This window comes from Marmota monax, unplaced genomic scaffold (assembly GCF_021218885.2).
Source record: "Marmota monax isolate L192 unplaced genomic scaffold, Marmota_monax_Labrador192_F-V1.1 WCK01_AAM20220418_F8-fsc00076, whole genome shotgun sequence".
Classification (NCBI taxonomy): Eukaryota; Metazoa; Chordata; class Mammalia; order Rodentia; family Sciuridae; genus Marmota; species Marmota monax.
Window position 1 is genome coordinate 3,802,951 of NW_026692843.1, and position 22,496 is coordinate 3,825,446.

The 22,496-nt window shown below is 51.1% G+C and overlaps 1 protein-coding gene and 1 non-coding gene across 4 annotated transcripts in view; one reads left to right on the forward strand and one right to left on the reverse strand.

Annotated features, from left to right (window-relative positions):
* CUNH10orf90 (chromosome unknown C10orf90 homolog) overlaps positions 1 to 22,496 on the reverse strand; it is a 284,414-nt gene that overhangs the window by 119,916 nt on the left and 142,002 nt on the right. The gene's annotated exons all lie outside the window — the stretch shown is intronic.
* LOC124095671 (U6 spliceosomal RNA) lies at positions 21,017 to 21,118 on the forward strand. The gene has a single exon (XR_006852564.1). It is a non-coding gene; the product is annotated as a U6 spliceosomal RNA (small nuclear RNA).

Here is a 22,496-nt window from a genome sequence, read left to right on the forward strand (position 1 = left end):
CCCAGCACGTTGTAGGCTGGCTACACTAAGTGATTCATTGTAATCCTTGCAAACCAGAGGCAACAGCATGCATCTAAAAGAAATATCTCTTTAAATATTAAAGGAAGCCAAGCTCTCCAGGAGGCCTGGTGCTGTCCTCCTGGCCCAGCTCTGCACTAATCACACTCTCCCACTTCATTGCCGACTCAGGTTGCCGCTGCACTCTTTTAATTCCCCCGGGCCGCACACTTTATGCCTGTAGACTCAGAAGCTCCTTAGGGCAGGGACTTCATTAAGGTTTGTGTCAATCAGTCGAGAGCCATGTGCATTTATGCCCGACCTTCCCCTCCTCCTTCACTTCCCGCCCGCCCCCCTGTTCTTTAAGTTGCAGGAGTCAAATGCATTTAAATGGACCCCAAGAAGTTAATATATTATTACCCCGCTAGCAGTTTTATTTCATGGTACCATAATATAATGCTCAATGATTCTTAAGCAATAAAAGGAGTTACTTTAAAACTTAATTAGGAGAATTTAGAGACTGTCTGGGGTTCTTCATGAATTTCTTAAAACTTTGGAATAGTAGACTGATATTCATAAGATTTATCTCCTGGAAATCCCAGAAAGGATTTTTTTTTTTTTTTTTTACATATTGCAAAATCATTCTCAAGGGTACTGTTTCTTTCAATATCACTGAAGGTAATTTGTGGAAAAGAAATAAAAAACCAAACAAGAATATCACCGTTCCTGTGAGAAGCAAATCCCGTATTTCTGTCCCTTTTCTGGGTTCCTAGGAGAGGTCTTAAGTATCCTTCCTGTCTCCTTTGACCCACTGTACCTGGCTACACTTAGCCTCTGCCACGTTTCCAGGGTCCTCCACAGACCCGCACAAACGTGATCACGTGTAAAAGTAAACCTATCTGAGTCCTAATAGAAGGTTCTCCAAGATCCCAAGATGCATCTCCTCCAGGCTCCCTGCAGCGAGGCCCCAGCAGCCACCTCCCTCCCCTCCCCTGGCCTAAGCCCTTCCCAGGCCCAGGACTTTATCTATTTCCCTTAGAATAGATGCTCTTGCCAGCCAGAGATTGGGAGGGAAATAAAAGTCAGGTTTGGTGCCAGTTCATTCCTGTTAAAGCAGTCACAACTGGAGGTGTGCAGCAATTAGAAGGGACAGTCAGACACTGACCTTGGCCCTTCTGGGGACATTGGCACTTCTTTATAAGTGAGCAATCCCTTTCCACAGAGAGGAATCCTACACTGGAATCTCATGGCAGGCCAAGGGGCAGGTGGGACTCACCAGGGCATCGGAGGACTGACCTGGAGCCGGTGATAGGACTCACCTAGGACCCCTGCAGTGGGAAGCCTGGAGAGCCACAAAGCTCCTGCCCTGGAGATGGCTCCAATCCTCCAGGAGTCTGACAGCAGGGAGGAGTGGAAGAAGGAGGCTCAGTAAATAATGAATGGCTTCCACCTCCCACCATCAGCATTCCATTCAAAGGAGCCAGGGCTTCCAGGGGTAAGGACTTACTGCCTCAGGGGACCATCCTGGAAGACCTGGGAAGGCGGAGCCTCAGCCACCTCTGCAGGATTGACCCTCCTGGACCCTGCAACACCTGGCAAGGTGAATGCCCACCACAGGCCTCTAGCTAGCAGAGGCAAAGGGGCACCAACCACAGGTGGTGCACACGTGGCCCGGGGCCTGTAGCTTCCACAGAAAGCCATTGCCAGGTCCCTGCTGCAAGTCCCCGCTGACGGGCAGATTCACAGCCTTCCAGGGAGGAAAGCCCTGACCTGGCGCGTGTTCTGGGTGCTCAGAAGCCCGTAACCCCCACACCACCCTTGTAGGGCCCAGCCCCAGCCCCAGCCTCTGTGGGTTTCCAGCCTCCAAGCTCTTCAGGAGCCTCCGCCTGGGGGTGCTCTGGAGCTTCCTTTCTCCAGGGGAAGGGTCCCCCGCTTTTCAGGACCCCGGCCCAGCTCAGTCAGCGCTGCTGTCCCCCGTGTCCTCCGGACCACACCATCCTGAGGCGAGGAGTCACACTGAAACCGTTCCATAAGCACAAAAAAATCTCTCAACTCTGCCTTTTTATTCCTTGATAAACAGTGTTCCTACTGTGAGGTTTGTTGGTGAATATGGCAAGGTTCCCTCTGAGGCCCAGGAAGGAGAGGGAGATGCCATGGACAACCACTTTGATAAGACAGGAAGAGGAGACCAAGGCAGCAGCACTAGGAAAAAAGGTACAAGAGGCTCGTTTTTTAGAGATAACTGAAAACACAAAAACATAAATGAACTTAAAAAGTATTAAAATTTTAAGTAAACAAGAAGTTTCTGGGTACAAGAAAGCAGGATACAAATTTAATTGTATTTTATTTACTATCAATAAATAGAAAACAATTTTTAAAGAATGATTTATAATAGCACCGTAAAATCAAAAATCTAGGAATACATCTAACAGAATCTATACAAGATATCTGGGATAATTTGGTTTTAATTATTGAGATCAAGAAGACAAATATTGGAGGGAGATAGAAGAACCTATATTTTAATGATCTTAATCTCCCCCAAAATTAATCCACAAATTAACATGCCAGCAAAATTCTAGCACAATTTTTTGACAAACTGAATCTAAGTTTCTTGAAGAAATCCGAGGCAAGTTTGAAGAGCAGAATTGGAGGATTTACACTAACAAATATTAATTCATACTAAAGTCACAAAAATTAAGCCAATATGGTGCTGTGGGAGGAGGGGGAATGATAGGAAATATGAGAAGGGTCCAGGAGCAGACAGTCCCCACGTCATGGCCCTCAGCATTCACAAAAGCCAATTCCTGATGGACAGATCTTAAGGTAAAAGATTATATAAACAAGTAAGTTTCCAGGAGAAAACTAAAACAATAGCCTCTTTACAATCCTGAAGTAAGCAAAATGTCATAAGAGAAAATAATCACCACCTTCATGAAGCATGAAAGATTAATAAATTGGACCTTGTTAAGAGCTATGGAATGAAAGAGACCATTAAGGAAGTAAAAATGCAGTCCACACTGTGGGGAAAGATATTTATAATATGTATATCTAGGAAAGAATTTGCACCCAGGAAATAGAAAGAAGTCCTACAAATTAGTTAAAAAAAGACAACACAATTCTAAATGGGCCAAGGACCTAAACAGACTTTACACAAGAGATATCCCAGTGGCTAATAATGGAAATGTGTTCGTCCTCATTAATCATCAGGGAAAGGCTCATTAAGACCAGGCGGAGACGCCACTTTGCACCCATCAGAAGGGCTAAAGTGAAACAGCTGGGCAATGCCTGGTGTTGGCAAGGAGACAGAGCCACTGGAATCCTCAAATGGTGTTGCTGAGAGTGTGAGTGAAATCCTGTCATAGAATCATCTGGAATGCTCTGTGACCCAGCAACTGGCTCCTAGGCACCGACTCAACAGAAAGGCTTGCCTGAAGACATATGTAAGAAAGTTCACAGCTTTGTACTGTTGTCCTGGAAATTGTTCAAATGCCCAGCAACGATAAATAAATTCTACATTTGCACAAAGAAATTCTGCTTAGCAATGCGAATAAATGAACCACAGTAACGTAAGCCTCTCACAGTCATAATGTGTGTGAAGGAAGCCAAATGCAATTCAACAACAACAAAAAACGTGTTGCCTGACTCTATCAACAAAATACCAACGGGGCCAACAGTCTGACCAGGAGAGAGTGACTGGAAAGAGATGCAGAGGAACTGTCTAGGTGCTGGTCATATTTTCCTTCTGAGTCCTGGGCGCATAGGTGTGGCCGTGTGAAAATTCGTGGAACTGTGTGCTGCATTGTCCTATATAGATAATACGCTTCAATTTAAAAATCAGCTCTGCTCCTCCACACAGGTGTCAGGTGCTCCTTGCCAAAGGGAAAGTGCACACACCTTATCCTTTTCTCAACAGAAGCACAGGCCACCGGGTCAGACTTATCAACACGCACACATGGGTGTTTCGGTGAGATTTGTTTCTGGAAGGGGTTCACAAATCTACATTTTTTTTGGATGCAATTTCTTACGGACCAAATTTCATCAAACTCTGTTCAAATCAAAGCTGATTGAAACTTATAAAAAGTTTACCATGCATATATTACTCATGGCTAGAGAAAAGACTTTAAAAACAAAAAACACAAGTTTTCAGGAGCAGTCTCTGATTGAGATATCCACCATCGTGATGTAACATTATACTGTGAAATATCTCATGTATAAACACATGTTGGTAAAGCAACAAAAAACCTCTGCTTCTTACTGAGCACTGCTGTGGCTGGTTTTCACCCTCAGAATAGCCCCGAGGTGCAGAGATGATTATCTCTGTTGTACAGGTGGCAAGCTAGGCAGTCCAGCAATGCATTCAGAAGCACAAATCCCTTCTAGGAAGCCGAGGGACAGGCACTCTCAGAGGCCTCTGGGATGGTCCTTACCCACAGGGTGAGCTATGGGTCTTGGTGTGGAGGTGCCTCTCCTGGCCACGGAAGTTTCCTAAGGGGGCCCCTGTCGGTGGGAATTGGTCCGTTTCATGGCAGCATCCGGAAGTAGATGTGAAATCTGTCAAGCGGGCAGGGTGGGCCCAATAAAGACCAACCAACACCACAGGGAAGGAGGCTTGAGGATTCTGGCTGCCCTGGCCTTGGGCTCTCTTTCTGAAACTTGGACCTTGTGTGCTCTGGATCTTTTCCAAAGCTAAATTGGTTTCTCCCACCACCATGCGGGGCGGGGGGCACTAAGACCAGCTTTTCCTCTGCGCCTCCTTGGCAAAAACAAGTGTGCATGTGCCTGCACTGTGTGTGCTGTGTGCCAGCAAGTGTGTGTGCAACATGTGTGCAGTGTGTGTACGTATGCATGTACATACCTGTGCCTGTTTGTGCAAGTGTGGGGAGTGTATATATGTGTGAGTGTGCGGGTGCATGTTTTCTGGACAGATTTCTGTCTTCCCTTCCCTCAATGCGTTTCTCCCTCTGCCCCCAACAGGTGGCTAGTGACACTGTCAGTTTTCTCCTGTGTTCTTGGCCCTGTTTTTCCAGCAGTTGTGATTGACATTCACAGTTGTTACATGAGGCATTAATTTACCTTCACAAGGGAGAACTGCAGGTGTCCAACAGAGAACATGCACACAACTTGTCTGAGCAACAACCTCTTAGAGTAGTTGCTGTGCAGAGTGGAGACCCTGGGAACATGCATGGTTCCCTGCTGTTTGCTGAGCCAGGGCCTCAGCTATCCCGGATCTCTCATACCTCTGCCTCACATGGCCCCTTTGCAAAACAGGACTAACAGGAACATTCATGCTGGGCCTTTTGTTCTGAAGAACTCAAGGGAGTTGCAAGAAAAAGCCACATTAGAAGGGGAATGGCAGCTCGGGAGTTGAACTAGCAAGCGGGAGCCAGGGGACAAGGGATGGTCTGGCCCTGGGGCCATTCTCCTGGGTTGGGATAGCCAGGAGAGGGCTGTAGAGAGCTTCCTGCTGGCGTGGTCCCCATGCCAGCAGCTCCGGCCATCAGCTTCTGGCCCCCCATCCCTGACAGCTGGAGGCGCTCTGTGGGGCTCCACCATCAGGTGGGTGTCTTCCCCTGCTTAGGGGCAGCCCTCTACCTTCCACCTTTCCACAGCTGCTAGGCAGGGCTAAGGTGAACCGTCGCCCACATTGACCAGGGCTAAAAGTAGAAGCTACTCAGGCATCATATGCGGCCATGTAAATCATGCAGAACATTGTCTTCTGATTTTTAAACCCTATATTCTCAGTGTAGAATATCAAAGCAGAAACCAATTGTATTTCCCAGCATGCATTCTGCTGGAAGCAGCCATTGGACTCAGATGCATCCACCAGACATACTCCTGCAGACTGTGATTCAGGAGGAGCCCCAGGAGACCCGGGGCCACCCTACTGCTGTGCAGAGCAGCAGCCCAGGCTCTGAAGGGCAGTGTGATTCTGGAGTCAGCAGCTGTGGTGGAGCAGGGACACTGTCCTGCCAGGACGGAGCAGGAGGATGCAGCAGCCTGCGGGAACGGCGTCCCCCTGGCAGCCCCAGCAGCTCCTCAGCCAGGGCCTCTCATGGTAGCCTGGGAACTCCTTCCTGGAGTCAGTCCACACCTGCTCCTGGGCCTGCACAGATGCCCTTGACAAACCCCCTGAACCTGCAGCAGGGGACTTCATGCTCTGCAGCTAAGCCCCTTGGCCTTTCCTGCACAGCCTGCTGATGTGTGCAAAAGGGTTTAAAGTCTAGGACTTCAGGAACCAGAAGAACAGGGCTGTCTTCCCTGCTCCTCCTCCTCGATCACTTACATGTTTGATGCCCAGTGTGCAGTCGCCTCCTTCCTCCACTCCCTAAGCGATCCCTTCTGGTTTCCTTTAGGCCCTTCCACAGTCCTCATGGAACCTGTGTGCCCTTGTTAAGCCTCCGTGGCGGGTAGGTGAGCAGGGAGCACAGCTGTCCACATCTGCACCTGCTGAGGACACAACTCTAACCGTGGAGGTGTCTGTGTGATCTTGGAGAACAGAAGGAGGGAGCTGGCATTTCCAGATTCCCTTGGGTTGCTGAGGGAGGTGGGGCTCCGGTAGATAGATAACCATCAACTGAAAGAGGAGAGTGCATCTTTCCATTCAGGTCTCTACCTCCTTCTTCCCATTAGGTCTCTTTAGGATTATATTTACTTCCTGTTTTCTAATCATGAAAATGACACAATCCAGAGGTACAAGCAGTAGCCCATGTCACCTCCAAGCCATCGCAGGCTCAGCCAAAGCCTCACACTGAAAGGTGTATTGGACTATTCACACCTTGAAAATATGTACCACCACTCAGGAGGAGGACGTGGCATCACAAAATCACAGACCCCGAGAAGGGTCCCCACGACAGTTCAGTCATCCTGCAGAGGGTTTCTCAGCCTCTGTGATGCTGTTGGAATTTGGGGCTGGGGTTTTCCTAGCTGGGAGGGGCGCCCTGTGCACACAGCATCCCTGTCCTCCATACACCCGTGTGACAACCAAAGATGTCTCCAGACATTGTCACATGGCCCCGGGGGACAAAACCACCTGCAGTTACGAACCAAACCATGACTCAGAGGCAGAAGTACAAACCATTCTGCTGAAGCAAATGCAGGAAGCACTTCTGTGAGCGCCCACGCCAACGCCGTAGCTCAAGAAAACGCGAGAGTGGGCCACTAAATCTCAGGGTAATTTTCTTTTATCTCTGAATGTTTCCAAGAAGAAAAGTGATTACAAATTCTAATATAAAGAACTCAATAGTCTCTCATCCTCAAAAGTCACCTCTCTCTACTTGGGATTTCATGTTGAAAACAGATCCTAGGCTGCTAAAAGATCCCTCATCCAACTTAATATTTCAGGTTTAAAAGCTCTGACTTGATATTCTTGAATTTCATTCTGTTTCATATTTATGAGGGTGAACGTTATCAGCTCTCTTCTTCCAATAATCATTTCCTGGCTGCTTCTGCTCAGACTTTAGATGGTGAGGGGCTGTTTTCTCAGTTGGAAGGAGAGGTGCCTGGTCCATGCCTGGCACAGTGGGGCTGCCCGCCCAAGCTGGCTCTGGCCCCAGCTTGCCACAGCTGGTCAGGGTTTCTGTGCTGCCTGTCAGCTCTGCCAGGGCTCAGAGACCACCAGGTCACGTTTTCAGCACCAAACAGGCTCTTTGAAATGAGAAGTAAAACTGGACAATATTCAGAGCCCTCCCGTGGGGGGAAGAGAAGTCCAACAATAAGGGCCACCGACACGCTGATCTGCCGAGTTGCCCAGCACCCCACCCCCCGAACAGCTCCCCCTGGAAGTGGGCTCTGGGAGTGTGAGCAGAGCCATATGCAGGTTGAGGGTGCATTTCATGGCCTGTGGGAGACCCCAGATGAAGCCAGCCTGCAGCTTCCAGCTCAGGGAGGCAACCTCCTGGAGAGGTCACCCCACATTCTGCCCCTCGCCTGGGTGTTGGACCATGAGGGACCCATGCTGCCTCCTCCCAGAACACAGCCCACTGGAGAGTGGCTGATGCTTCTGGAACCCAGAGGTCGGGGGGTGAGGAATATCATGGCTTTTCAGAATCTCAGATTTTTATTTAATTTTAGAAGTTTACCTTACTACTTTTCACTGATTTGTTACAATTCTCATGGCTGTCTATCTCAATCCCCAAGAAACACCATATAGCATGTGTGTGTGTGTCCCTTGGGTGCGTCTAATAAGCTTTCCCTCCCCCTCCCACACATGCACCCACAAGGAACCCCCACAGGTTGGTGAATACCGTCTGTGGACCATGCAGAGACCCTGCAGGGCAGACACGCTGGGGGAGGTGCCTTTCCCTGCACTGTGGGTAGTATGGAGGGGCCCCTGCTGGAGACAGGATCTCAGGCTGGGGATCCAGCTGTCAGGGCAGAGATGGAGGCAGGGATTACTGTGACTCTCTATTCCTTGAAGGCAGGATTTGGGTCTTGAAAAAAAACTGGGAAGGCAAAGCACTGAGAGGCAGTGTGTATGGGACAGGTGCAAAAAACTTGGACCAAAGCCAGGAATGTAGGGACTGGAGAGCAGATTGGAGAGCCCACCGGGGTGAGAACAGAGGGCATTCAGGGCCAGGTCAAGGCACTGGAGCCTGAAGCTGTGAGTTGCTGGTTCTGCAGGTGGGCTCTGCAGCCATAGCACCTGTGTCAGCAGCTTCACCAGGAACTAGACAGAAAGGCAGGTCTCAGGTGACTGCTCCCCTGTCCCCACCTGCAGCACCATGGTGATTCTGATGCTTGCTAAAGTTTCGGACTCGCCACTGTAAGCAAGAAGGAATCCTGAAGATTACCGAGCAGAGAAGCAACTTCACTGGCATAAGAATCAAGGCTGCTTAACCTCTTCCAGATGCACACAATGTGAATGGCTAACTCAAAGTTGACATTGTTTCATGTCCTAATTCCAGAACTTTGAAGCCTGTCAGTGTGTCTTTAAATATTCAGGCCGATGGCTTCAGGAACAGTTGTGCTGCTGTTATATTTATAATGTAGAATCAGCCATCATAGACGGACACCCAGGTGTGATGGCAAGAGCCACAGGACACCTGTCTAGGCAGAAAGAGATGAGAGGACGCTGCCTTTCACCCAAACCTCAGCGTCCCTCACGCTGGTGCCACGGGAACTGCCAGGGGGTTGCAGAGCCGGGACAGAGGGGGCTTCAAGGCTGCCAGGAGAGGCCAGGCAAAACCTCAGAGTGCAACCGGAGCACGCGATGCCGCTGCCAGCCGGCCCAGAGTCATGCAGCTTCAGGTGAGCCTTTGTCACCTCGCTTTGTTCACCAAATAACCTGGTGAGAAGCCAGGTCCCCCATAGTCACCCAGCCACTTTAAAAAGACCATCTACATCCTTCTTGTTCCTGAAGGTCTCAGGTTTCATATGGTCACTCAGAATCGGCCTATAGGACGTTTTCTTAATTGAGTCCCTCAATCCCTGGAAGTTCAGAGAAAGGAGTCACATCTGGAGGGTCAGAGGCTTGCCAGACTTGCTAGGTACCTGGACAAAAGGGCGGCAGCAGCAGGAGAGCAGTATCTGGTTTTAATGAGAAGAATCTTAAATTTCAAAGAAGCCATGACTGCCGCTTCTCCCTGTCCCCATACCTTGGGTTCCAACCCTGGGGACCAAGGTTCAACCTGAACAGGTTCTCAAGAGACCTACACTGGTCTCTGCTCCGTCCAGAAAGGAGGCAACTGGGTCGTGGGTGTCCGAACGCTGGAGCCCGTCCAAGGGCGGCGCGCTGGCTCCGAGTGCGTGAGCACTGTGGCAAAGATGGGAAGCCCGCCCGCCAGGAGCTCTCAGAGCAGCAGTGACAGAGTCCAGTCTAGGGTTTTCGATGGTGTCACAGGCCAGCACTGTCACGGTCGTGACACCTCAGGGGCTTTAGTCTTCCTGGCCATTTCTATATTTTACTACCTACCTACCGTTTTTTTGTTTTTGTTTTTTTTTTAAGAGAAAGAGAGAGAAATTTAATATTTATTTTTTTTTTAGTTTTCGGCGGACACAACATCTTTGTCTGTATGTGGTGCTGAGGATCGAACCCGGGCCGCACGCATGCCAGGTGAGCACGCTACCCTTGAGCCACATCCCCAGCGCCCCTACCTATCATTTTAAAGCATGATGGGACCTGGACATTTAAAGACCTCTGACTTGGCCACCTCCCCTGCATCCTCTGCAATGCCACAGAGGAGGTGGCTTCAACAGTAGGCACGTACTTCTCTCGATTCTGGAGACTGGAAGCCTAAGGTCAGGGTGCCAGCATGGCTGGGTGTGGTGAGGGCACCTCCTGTCTCTCAGACGTGTCCCCAGATGGCAGAGAGATAGAGGGCCCCACCCACGTGTGCTCTTCTAACCTAATCACCACCCAGAGGCCCCTTCCTCAGTGCCATCACCCTGGGGCCTCTCCACATATGAGGTTGCAGGGACGTGCCTCGCCCTACTGTACTGCCCTGCTGCAGCCCCAGGACGTGAGCTGCAGCTGCTCAGCTGATACAGTCTGACGGTTTGGAGATAATTCAGCAATTTTGATATTAACTTTGTGTTTTCTCTCTGGTAAAATGATTTGTAGGCTCTGACTATGTCACAGATGGGTGAAGAGTGGGCAGTTAGTTAAACTCTGAGCCTGGAAGGCTCCCTATTAAGCCCTGTTGAACTACAGCCACAACAAGCCTTGCACACTCAACAGGACCCCACCCAGCCTGTGCTCACCCTGAATCCACACTCCTGGGCCGCCTGCAGGTGCCAAGAGGACACCAGGGGCTTTGTGGGTGGGAAGAGGGGGATGTGTGCTTGCTGCCAGACAGCCACCTGTGGCCACAGGGAAGGGCCCTTCTGGACTATGGGGATCGTGGTGCTTTCATCAGAGGTGTGTTACCTTAGATCTGTTTGTCCCCTACACTATGTGCTCTCTGCTGCCCGTGGTCTGGGCGTTGTGTTTCCCACTCTGCATTCTGAGTTGCTGTCCTGTCTGCTCCCCAGGTGAAGCACGCAGGGAAGAGTCGGCTGGAATGTGCAGGGAGGGAGGAAGGGCTGCAGGGCCTCGCCATGAACCATGGAGCAGAGGTCAAGTGGGCAGCAGAGAGTGAGCCACGGGGAGACAGCTCGTGGGGCCCCCGGAGCCAGAACAACCCACAGCTCCCCAAAAGAGCAGGTGAACATTACCCAAGGATGGGTAGATCTCTAGTGCCGAAGGGAAAAGTCCCTCCAGCCACATCCCTAAGTGACAAGAGCCAGCTGCCGCACAACCTGGTTAGAGCTTGCTTCCTGGAGAAGCAAAATGCAGCCAAAACAGAGACAGACAATGTGTGTAAAGGTGCAGAAAAGCGCTAACAGGAAACGCGTGACCATGTTAGCTGTGATCACCTGGGGACAAGCACAGATGGGGAAGATGGTGCCTGAGGGGTGGGTGTCCTCCTGATGGCTTCGGCTCACTTACTGCCATCAGCAGGCACGTCAGGACACCTCACCTATGCTGGACCCACTCTAGACGCTGCATACGGGCCAAGAAGCAGAGCCTCTGGCTTGGACAGGAGGAGAGAGTGAAGACATAGTAAGCACGTCCAGGTAAGGACCACGCTGGGGACGAAACTGAGGAGAGAACAGCAGGTGGAGCTGGAGAGGACCTCAGCAGGAGGAACCAGGGCAGGTTCAGAGAAAGAGTGCTCTCAGGGGTCTGCCGGAGCAAAGGTCCTGAGGCAGGGAAGCAGCTGCCTTTGAGACTGATAAGGTCAGAGAGTGACGGACTGAGAGGAGGAGGGACCTCGCGGGAAGCTGGATGTTTCCTTAGTCAAATGGGAATCCCTGGGGAGGTTAAGGTGGAGGAGAGACGTGACCGGGTCATGAAGAGAAAGATGACACTGTCTCTTGCTGAGGAAAAGACTGCCTCGTGCAGAGGACTCCAGTGGTCCATGGAGGGTGGCGTGCTGTGGCAAGGGCAGAGGCATAGAAATGGCCTAAAGAGCTGGTTTTCAGGACCTGGTTTTGAAGGAAGATCTGACAGGACTTCCAGATGAACTCTGTGGCGTGTGGAAAAGAGAAGGATTGTTGTCCCCACTGGGCGAAGTCCACTGGTGGAGGGCGGTTTGTTGTTGGGACTGACTGGAGCGAGGTGGGTGGAGTGTGGATGAGCCACGTTGGAGAGGGTGAGACGGAAGCCGTGAGCCAGGGGCTACTTCACACTCGGGGGCAAGAGGTGTTGGAGAAGTGGGCAGGTAAGTGGATGGGGCTCACCAACACTCGGCACCTGCAAGGAGGAGCCATCACGGAAGACAGAGAAGGAAAAGGAATAGCAGGTGACGGAGCGGCCTGGGGGACTGGAGCAGAGGGAGGCTGGGGAGGAAGAAATCTGCAGACGCTTCTGAGAGGTGGTCACAGGACCTTGGCCAATTCAGTCTCAGTGGTAGGAAGGACACAAGCCTGGATCAGAGCAGACAGAGAACAGACCATGTCCTATGTGTGCACTTTAAAAAGCTTTCCACCAAAGTTCAAAATTTGTGAAAGAACAAAACAATGTGCAGGAAATAGGAAAAAATGTCTACTCTCTAACAGCCACAGGAGGATTCCCAGAGCTCTCTGGCCTTGCCCTAGAGCTGGGGGATTCAGCCCTTACTGTGTGTCCACCTGCACTTAGGTTATCAGTTAGGTTGCAAGAATGAAGAGCCTTTGGAAGCCCAAGAAGATCATTAGACTGTCAAGCCACGTCTCAGAAAGTGGGGGTGGGGGGTGGGGGGGATGTCCCAGTTGATACCCATAAAGCTAACCTCTGCTCCTCATCGATTGATAGATTGGGCTCTCCCATGGAGACTCAAAATGTGCTTGCATTGCCTTTGGACAACTGCCACCCTCCTGACAAACCCATCTTTTATCTCCCCTGCAAGTGATAGCATCAGAAAAAGAAAATCTAAACTATTCAGCTTTACACGGTGCCCACTTTCAATACTTTAAGTGCCGGAGAGGCGAGGACCACAGGGAGGGACTCTGTGGAATCCCTGGCCACTGTCCACCAGAAGCAGCACAGGGTGGATGGGGTGCAGGGAGGGGACTCGCTGGCAGAGCAGAAATATTCTGGTCTGGACTCAGCTGGAAACTGGAACCTTCCCCGGGCCCCATCTCCAATCTCCTACTGTAGGGATTGGATAGATTCTAAGGTAATTAAGTATGAAACCCATTGCTCAAATGAAGCTGTATGCACAGAACCCAGGAAGGCACAAATAAAAGCAGAGGGTGTTGGTTGGAGAGGGGCTCTGGAACACCTCTGTGCTAGTGAGGCGTGTGTACCACGTGTGCAAGGGTCCATCCTGGTGCTTCTCAGTCCTCAAGCTCGGGGGTCTCTATCAGTCAGAAAAAATGAACCTCAACTCTTACCTCACACCAAATGCAAATATTGATTTGAAATGGATCATAAACTTAAAATTGCAACTATAAACCTTAAATAATAAGGTAGGAGAAAATCTCCCTACCTTGGGGGATGAAAGTTATCTTTGTCAGAATGCCAAAAACATTAAGAAAAAAAAAATAATTGGACTTCATCAAAATGAATATTTCTGTTCCTTGAAAGAAACCATTAAGAAAACGAATGAAACATTTGCATTACATATATCTGGCAAAAAAAAAATTGCACCATATTATAGAAAGAACTCTGATGACTCATTAAGAAGACAGATTAATTTTAAGAAATGAGTTAAATATTTAAACGCGTCACAAAGAAAGATACGGTAATTACAAATAAGCACGTGAAAAGATGTTCAATATCTTATTCATCAAGGAAATGCACATAAAACCTCAATAAGAGCTCATTAATTACCCACTAAAATGACCCAGACTGAAAACACAGACAACGTGAAGTGCTGACGAGAGCGTGGAGGAGAAATCCAAGCTTTCTTATGTCCTCACTGGGGAAGTAAATAAGAGTTCACTTTGGAGAGCATATTGGCAATTTCTTATAAGGTCAAACATGTTTACCACACCACCCAGCAAATCTACCCCAGCACCCTGTCACCCCAACCTCACCACAAAAGAAAACACACGTCCACAGGAAGAGTGGAGTGGGAATGTTCATGACTGCGTCAGTACAGTAACGAACCGTCCACTTGATGGAATATTCCTCTAATGTCCCAGGCAGAGGAACAGGCTGCGCATGTAACCCACAGAGTGCTTGGGGACTTGTGTGGCTGGGCCAGAGTGGAGAGGTGTGTGGAGGCTGGAGAGGAGGCCAGCCCCGGTGACACACAGCCCTGTGGACCCGGCTAATAGTCCCCCCTTGTTCTTAGGGCAGCGGCTGGCTAACTGGATCATATTTGCATATTTAAAAAAACAGCTGACTGCTGGGCAAAGAGAAAACAAGAAAAGCGAGAGTGGAGGTTGGGGAGGGGCGGGGGAGGGAAGTGTGTGCCAGGGAGGGCTTTAGAGTGTGTCAAGGAACTCCATGACCGGTGGCCTTGGGGACGCCGTCCTATCTGTCCCTATGAATTTTCATTTTCTTAGCGGCTGCTCTTCATTCTGGGCTCTGTCACCCAGCACAGGAGCACTTCCTTAGGCTTCTGATGGGAATCTACCCGTCACCCGAGTCACGGCTCCACATGTTGAATGAGATGAGGTGACGAGGTACAGGGAGATGCCTCCCCACGCTGACTAGGAGCAGTGCTCCCAACTCCATGGACAGCGACCCACAGCCCATGTGGCTGCACTCCTCCTTCCAGGGATAGTGAGAGAGCTGGTCAGGTGCCCCGTGGGCACACCGATGGGCGTTCCCCAAACTGCTGCTCTGTCAGCACATGGGGAAGGAAGAGCAGAACTGGAGAGCTCCGGGGACTAGCTGGGGTCTGCATCCCTCATCACCGGCCAGTGGCAGAGCCGGCCCATGCACAGGACACAAGCACCACTCGCCCCTGGCCACCTGGGGCTAGAAGGCAACCCCCAGCAGAGCCGGCCTTCTGCCCCCCCGGGCATCGGGCTCCAAATCCAGGTGTGTGAGTCCATCCTGTGCGCTTTTCTTGGAAGAGGGGGAGAAACAGCGAGCCCCCTCCTGACACCTTTCTTCTGTTTTTATTTTCTAGATGTCCAATCATCTGACCACACGGGAATTCATATCTTTAATCACCAAAAGAACAGAAAGTGGATATTGGGAGGAAAACGCACCCTGTCCTCCAGCCAGGTGGCCCAGTGCAGTGTGATTTAAGCACCCATCAGGGCGGAGCCCACCCCCACCTGAGCTCTCCTGGGTTCTCACAGTCCTGCCTCCTCCTGTAGCAGACCTGTCACTGTGCCCCTCTTTCAGCACCAGGTCACCGGCTCAGCTGGTGTGTGAGCTGGTCCTTGGGAGGGAAGCCGTCACCAACTCAAGGGTGTGCCTATTCTCGGTGGCATTTCTAAGGTGGTTTTAAGCAGGCTGTCGAAACTGAGTGAAATGAGGGAGCTTGCTGGGACATGTTCCCGTCTCTGGCATAGGATGGGTGAGACCTGGGGGAGCAAGCCTCTTGGTTTTTCTTTCTTCTTTCCCTCCCTCCTTTCCTCTCTTCCTTTCTCTCTTTTGCTTCCTTCCCTCTCTCCATCTCCTCCCTCCCCACCGCCTCTCTCTTCCACACACACACAGGAAGGATCTGCTGGTCCAGGAGGTCACCTGTCAGCTGGCTCCCCTCCCAGCACACCTTCCTGTGAGTATCCGGACTGCAAACCCCTCACTGCCATAACCTAGAAACCTGAACGCATTCTGCTGGGGACACAGCCTCCGCTTCAGCCTGCCTGGCATTTCCCCAGTCCTGGCTCCTTCTGGAAAGGTCTCCCCTGTGCGGGAAGCAGAGCCCCCGTGTGCTGGAGGTAAGAATGCTGGAGTTCCACTGTTGAAAGACAAACTTGGCAACCTCCCAGAGAGCTTCACGGATGGAAGGGCAGACCCCAGGAGAGACGGGGGCAGCGGCTGGGCAGGGCTGGGGCACTCTGTTCAGAGACCGAGGGACGCCGTTCCCGTGTGCCTGCCCCAAGTCTGGTCGGTTTTGAAGTGCTTCACCCACAGCCGCACACACAATTAGGTGTATTAGACAAATTGGTAACAGGGGATTTGGACACTAATCCCTGACAATTGTTAATATTAATTAAAGTGCTTCCTCCTCTCATTACGCAGCAAACACTATTTCACTAAGGGAAGGGAAGAGAGTTTGGTGGGTGGCGTTTGGTTTTTGGTCTCCTGCAGGAAGGCACTCACTGGGTTGGTAGGAGACCACCTTTGACCCTGTGAAGCCAGAAGGAGGCGAGCAAGCCCTGCCCTTCCCTCCACTTCGTCAGTCGCTGTCCTTCCTAGCACACTGTAAGTTCTAAGATGTAGATATCTTTCTCTCAAGAATTTTATTGTAGGCCACTGCAGTTAAATGACTTAGGCAGAGAGGGTTCAGTAAAGTGGACAGGCTCCTGTGCATGCGTGTGCGTGCGTGTGTGCAGGTGGTGCTTGGCCAAGAGGTCTCCAGGTGGCCCATGGGCTGGGGCAGCAGCTGAGCCCCGCTGCCCAGGCTGCGCAGGTCTGGCTGCCGGGAGAGGCTACAGAAAGCCTCCAGGGCAAGGGTGCCATGTGCTCTCTTGGCCAGTCAGATGGCAACGTCCCTGCACCTGCCATGTGCAGAAGCCTTGCTGTGTGCAGAGAGGAGGGTCTCAGGGACAAACACAGGCTGTGAGAAGGTCAGGGTAACCCACGGCTGAGCAAGGGAAGCCAACCACAAGCGACACAGAGGAGCGGCCCCAGCCCCGCCCCAGGAGCCAGGGCTCTTTCAAACTGAACTGAAGATACCACGCCGTCTCCGCTCAGATGGAAACTTCTGATTGCACTACAGACCAAGACGGAATGTGTGTGTGCACATGCGTGTGTGTGCCCTCAGGCATCTGGGCATGTGTGTGCACGTGTATGTGTATGCAAGTATATTCCACAGAATGATAAGACAGAAGAGAGGGCCTGAGACAGTGTGTGTGTGTGTGAGATGGAGCTGGGAGGCAGAGAGACAGAGGCTGCGTTTCCCCGGACATGTGTGTATATGTGTGTGAGTTTCCTCAGGATTGTGTGTGTATACATGCCTGCACCCTCGCATGTGTGTGTGTTTGCATGCCCGTGCAGGCATGAGTGTGTATGTGGTGGGTGTTTCCCCAGGTGCGCATGTGTGGGGTCTCCTCAGGCACAGGTTTGAGTGAGGGCAGCTTTACTTTGATTGAGGGACACCAGGGACAGGACTGTGTCGTCTTGGTCTTAATCTTTCCCGGAGCGTCTTATGTGATGCTTCACCTCAAACAACCACTTTTCCAGCCTCTGTTTGTTTTTGGTACTTAAGCACCGATTATCGCGCTCGACTTACCTGGCTTAAATTACTTTACTTGAATAAGGTGACTTCTCTGGTGACACCCCAAAATTCAGGTATCAGATGAGGTCTCTTGCTCAAAGGTTGCCCCCACGCTCACTCTCTAGCCTGGACCCCAAAGAACCCCAAGTCGCCTTCCTGGAATGATGGATCAAGGCTGAGACCCAGGATGCTGAGGTCACATGGCCTGTCACCGTGGGTGTGGCATTCCTTGTGCTTGCTGGTGTGCTAGGGAGGCTCTGCCCTGACCACTGGCTCATCTACTGCTGACTCAACTCCAAATGCGGCCCAGGGCTTGGAGGTTGACCACTGCCAGGCCAGAGCCTCACTAGGAAAGGGCGGGGACGTTCAAGCAGCCACTCTCCACCTGCTGTGGGAGGGTCCTCTTGAAACCAGCACCTCCCAAGGGGGCCCGGGATCCAGCTCCAGGAAGAGGGTTCCTCAACCCTCTGCTCATTCCTCAGTGCGAGCCCTTCTGAACAATCCCGTCTCCAAACAGAGACGTGGTGTGATCTGAACACCTCTTCCTGGGCTGTGAGCTACAGTTGGGGTGCTGGGTGCCACCAGGAAATTCTTCCCTTAACCAGGGGAAGCCGTCCCAACAGAGCCACTGTGAGTCTAGGGACAGGGTTCTAGTCACTGATGCTGGCAATGGGGGGGCGGGGGTGCTATTGCTCTGAGCATCCAAGGAAACCTTACCTCACTCCCACAGGGAGAGGGGAGATTCACTGAGACCCCAAGATCACCCAGCTGGGAAGGGGCTCAGCCTGGATCTCAACAGCTAAGCAGTCCTCTGGGAACACCTCAGGGCCCAGAGCACCAGCCCTTAGATGAGAGCCGTGCGTGCCCAGGGACACTCAGAGCAGGGTCTGCTTTCCTCGCCTGCACAGAGCCCACATCAACAAAAGTGTTTGAAATGCCATCTGGAAGTGCATACGTCTCCTGGTAGACGCAACTGAACTTAACAGCAAGATGGGCCTTCTGAGTGGCAGTGTGTCACAGCTAGCTTGCGGGGTCTTGGTTGTCCTTAGTTCCACAAAGAGAAATAATGAGGCAGGGGGGCGGGTCTCTGCCTTGATGAAGAATAGTGATATCTATTCACCCTGTTGCTGAAATATATCCCTAGAGGGTAGTTTCCAAATACCAGAAAAACACATGGGTGATGGGAATATGGGTGATGCAGTTCCACAGAATGACAAGACAGAAGAGAGGGCCTGAGTGTGTGTGTGTGTGAGTGTGTGTGTCTGTGTGTGTGTCTGTGTGTGTGAGATGGAGCTGGGAGGCAGAGAGACAGAGGTGGGAGGAGAGGGCAGTTGCGGAGGGCTCCATCCTGGAGGTGAGAACTGGAAGCCACCCAGGTAGTCCCATGTCGTAGGTGAATAGTAAGCTGGTGAGCTGCTCAAGTCCCCCAGGCCTCAGTTTCCTAGGAAAGGGGCTAACGGTTGCCCTTGGCTCCCAGGCCAGCGGGGAGACAGAGTGTGTCCGAACACACAGCGCTGAAAACAGCCCAACTCCCTGTCACTCTTAGATGTATCAACCCTTTGTGTCTAGGGAAGGGGTCTTACATAACTTCCAGGCCTAACAGCCCTCCCAGGGGTGTTGCTGAACCAGCAGGAAAGTTAGGATTTGGGGGATGTGGTGCAGGTGACGAAGGAGCGGCCATCAAAGACAACTTGACTTTGGAGATTGATGCAGGGCAGGGAAGACACCTGAGCTCACCCAGAGTGCGTGGGCACAGAGCGAGAGAGGTGCGGGCTGGACCCCCTGGAGAAGGGACACTGCTGCTACAGGACCCAGGCACAGCTCTCTCTATGCTCAGCTCCTTCAGGCTCCTCCAGAAGCACAGATTTGGAGAAATCATGTGGCCACGAATCCTCTGGTGGCCACCTGAGCCTGACCTTCTGCCCGACTGGCCCTTGGAACTTCTGCGTCTCCCGAGCATTACCTGAGAGCCCTCTCCTGAGCCACGTTCCAGACAAGGAAGGGAGGGAGCCAGGGCCCCCCCCCCCGGGTAATTCCTCCCGTGTTTTTGTCTGAATAGTTTGCCTATCTTGGCTCCTCAATTTCTTTCTCAGACTTGATCTTTAGTTGAAGGGAAAAAAATACGATCCCATATGAATGTGCTTTTCCAAAAGATAGAGTGGAAATTGCTCGAGCTCCTGCACACTAGAAGATGACCCAGGGACCCAGAATCGCACACTTGGGCACTGGGTCTTCCCCGCCCCAGACCACCACCAAACTGGAGGGGAATTTTTCCCCTAGGAAGTCACAGACGTTGTTTTTTACCACTTTTCTCAACATCCTAAGGGTCAGACAAGCTGAAGCTCTGCTAATAGGCGCAGATCTTACTGGGGTAACAATTTACCAATACTTTCCTACGAGCTACACCAAGCTTGAATGTCTGTAGCCTCATGGATCTGTTTTAATAAGAGCTGACAGTTTAATCAAGTGAGATACGGCCGTGTTCACGATAGAGCACTTTTCCACTAATGGGAATTGGGCCCCGAGCCCCTGCATGGAATGTAGGCATTTCACTCCCCCTGCACTTTCGAATGGGTGCCACACGAGGAAGTCTCAGGGAACAGCTGTAACTAGCTGCAGAAGATAACTACCACCACACAGATCACTCACTCCCAGAACTCAATCCTCACTGAGAATGTTCCAATTCAGACAAACACGTCCTCTGTGTCTTCAGTCACACAAGTCACCTAACGGTCACTTCTAGCCCTGTGAGGAGAGAAACAAAACTTCACTCTGAAAACGGCTTCTTAGATTCTAAGGAGAGCCAGAGTTGGACCAAAAGTCATGAATACGAGTGATTTCCACCCTCCAAGGAGCACACGCTTCAGGGTGACAAGCCGAAGACCACGTGAAGCTGGTCCCAGTGCTAGCTCAGGGCCCTCAGCTGAGAGGCACCAATCTGGGCCTGCGGGGAGCTGCAGACCAAAACCCTGCAGGCTGCAGAGTGAGTTCCCCAGGACTGGTGGAGAGGAACTGTCCGTGTAGAGCCCTGAGGAGGAGGAGCCTATATAAGTAGACCAGGGAAGACATGAAGAAGAGGGGGAAAGATGGGTGAATCCCCCCACCTTCAGCCCTGGAGAAGGTGCTGACCATCGCATGAAGCCAAGGAGAAGGGTGCGCTCTGAGGTGTCCTGCTGGGGCCTGCAGGGCACCTGTGCTGAGAGATAGAGGTGCTGAGCCGCCCCCAGCAGGGCTGGCACCTGGCACCACCGCCTCTGGCACCCCAGACTGGAGGCTCAACAAGAGCCTTGGATTTGAAAATCAGCACACCAGAGTGGAGAAGCAACCAGAGGTCTGGGAAAGGCAGCTCCTCACTGATCAAGAGGCCAGAGAGAGGGTCCAGAGGAAGACCTGAAGGTAACCAACAGGAATTGGATTTGAGCACTCAGAAAGACCAAAATGTGATCTTAAAATTCAGAAATCCCACCCATAAATTGAAGGAGAGGGAGACCCAAATTGGTAACCTTGAAATTAAGTGGACGAAGAGCTCATCCGCCACGCAGTTCAGAGACCACGCAGCTGATGTCCCAGCATTTTGTGTCCTGGGGACTCAGGCGTGCTCAAGAGTTCAGCCACAGTGTGTGAGCAATTTTCTACCCAGCAGAATAACTGTTGTGACTGCAAGTGTGATCGTGCCCTTTGAGGTGTGAAACATTAAGCAGATGAGTGACAGAGCTCGCTTTGGCAGAACATAGACTAGAATTGGAATGACACAGAGAACATTAGCAAGGCCCCTGCATGAGGATGACACACCTTCGTGAAGTTTCCATATTTTTACTTTCCTGCTAAGTGAAGTAAGCCAACCCCCAAAACCAAAGGCCGAATGTTCTCTCTGATGTGTGGATGCTAACCCACAGTGAGGGGAGTGGGGAAAATACAAGTTCACTGGATTAGACCAAGGGGAAGGAGGGGAAGGGACGGGGGTGGGAATGGGACAGACAGTAGAATGGATTGGACACACTATCCTGTGTTCATATGTGAATCCAGGACCCATGTAGCCCACATTTCCTACAACCACAGAATGGGAAGTCACACTCCATGTGTGTACAAGTGTCAATACACATTCTACTATCATGTATAACTAAAAAGAGCAAACAAAAATTTTTTTCAAAGATGAATAATGTCACCCATGTAGATTACAGTTTGTATAATAAATCATTTTGATGTTGCAACCCGGTGGGAGAAAACAGTTGTGGCCCACTGCCATGGCACCACGGTCAGCGCTGGTCCTCGGGAGTGACAGCCTCCTCAGGCTCTGGAGCACAGCCCTGAAGCTCTCTGAACTTCCCGAGAGGTGTCTCGCCTTCCATCCCGGCTCCCTCCTGCCTGGGCCAACCTCCTCAGCACCCCCTGGGTTTGTTCTACTACAAATCTTCTCATTCTTTACATGGTCAGGCTACAAATGTTCCAGTCTTTCTGTTCTGCGTCTCTTAATTATAAATCCCAACCTTGAGTCATTCCGCTACTTTTGTATCTTACTGTGTACAGTCTGAAGCAGTCGCACAACTCCTCAGGGTTTTCCTTAGAAACTCTTTCCACCAGACATCCTAGTCCATCACTCTTGAAATCTACCTTCCACAGTGCAGGGCCCAGGACGTGGTTTGTTGGGTTCTTGGCAATTGTATAATAAGAACGGCCTTCACTCCCATGTCCCATGCCTTGTTCCTCATTTCTGTTTAAACCTCATTGGAATGCCCTTTCCGCTCCATATTTCCAAAATTCTGATCACAACCACTGAAGGGATTGCTGAAGTATCAGACTTTCAGAATCACCTTTAGTTCTCCATTCAGGTCAATCTAGGCTTTTCCTAGCTGTCCCTTCAAATTTGTCCACCTCTACCCATTACCCAATTGCAAAGACACTTCCACATGGTCAGGTATCTGTTGGAGCAACCTCATTTCCCTGTATCGTATTTCTGTCTTAGTCTGTTTTGTGTTGCTGTGACAGAATACCACTGACCGGGCAATTCATAAAGAAAAGAAATTTGCTTCTTGCAGTTTTGGAGGTCAGGAAGTTCAACATCAAGGTGCAGGCCTCTAGCAAGGGCTTTCCCACTGCATCAGCCCATGGTGGAGAGGGAAGGGCAATAAGCAGGACAGAGCAAGGCAGCGGGGGGACCCACTCCCACCACAGTGACACCTGTCCACTCCCGAG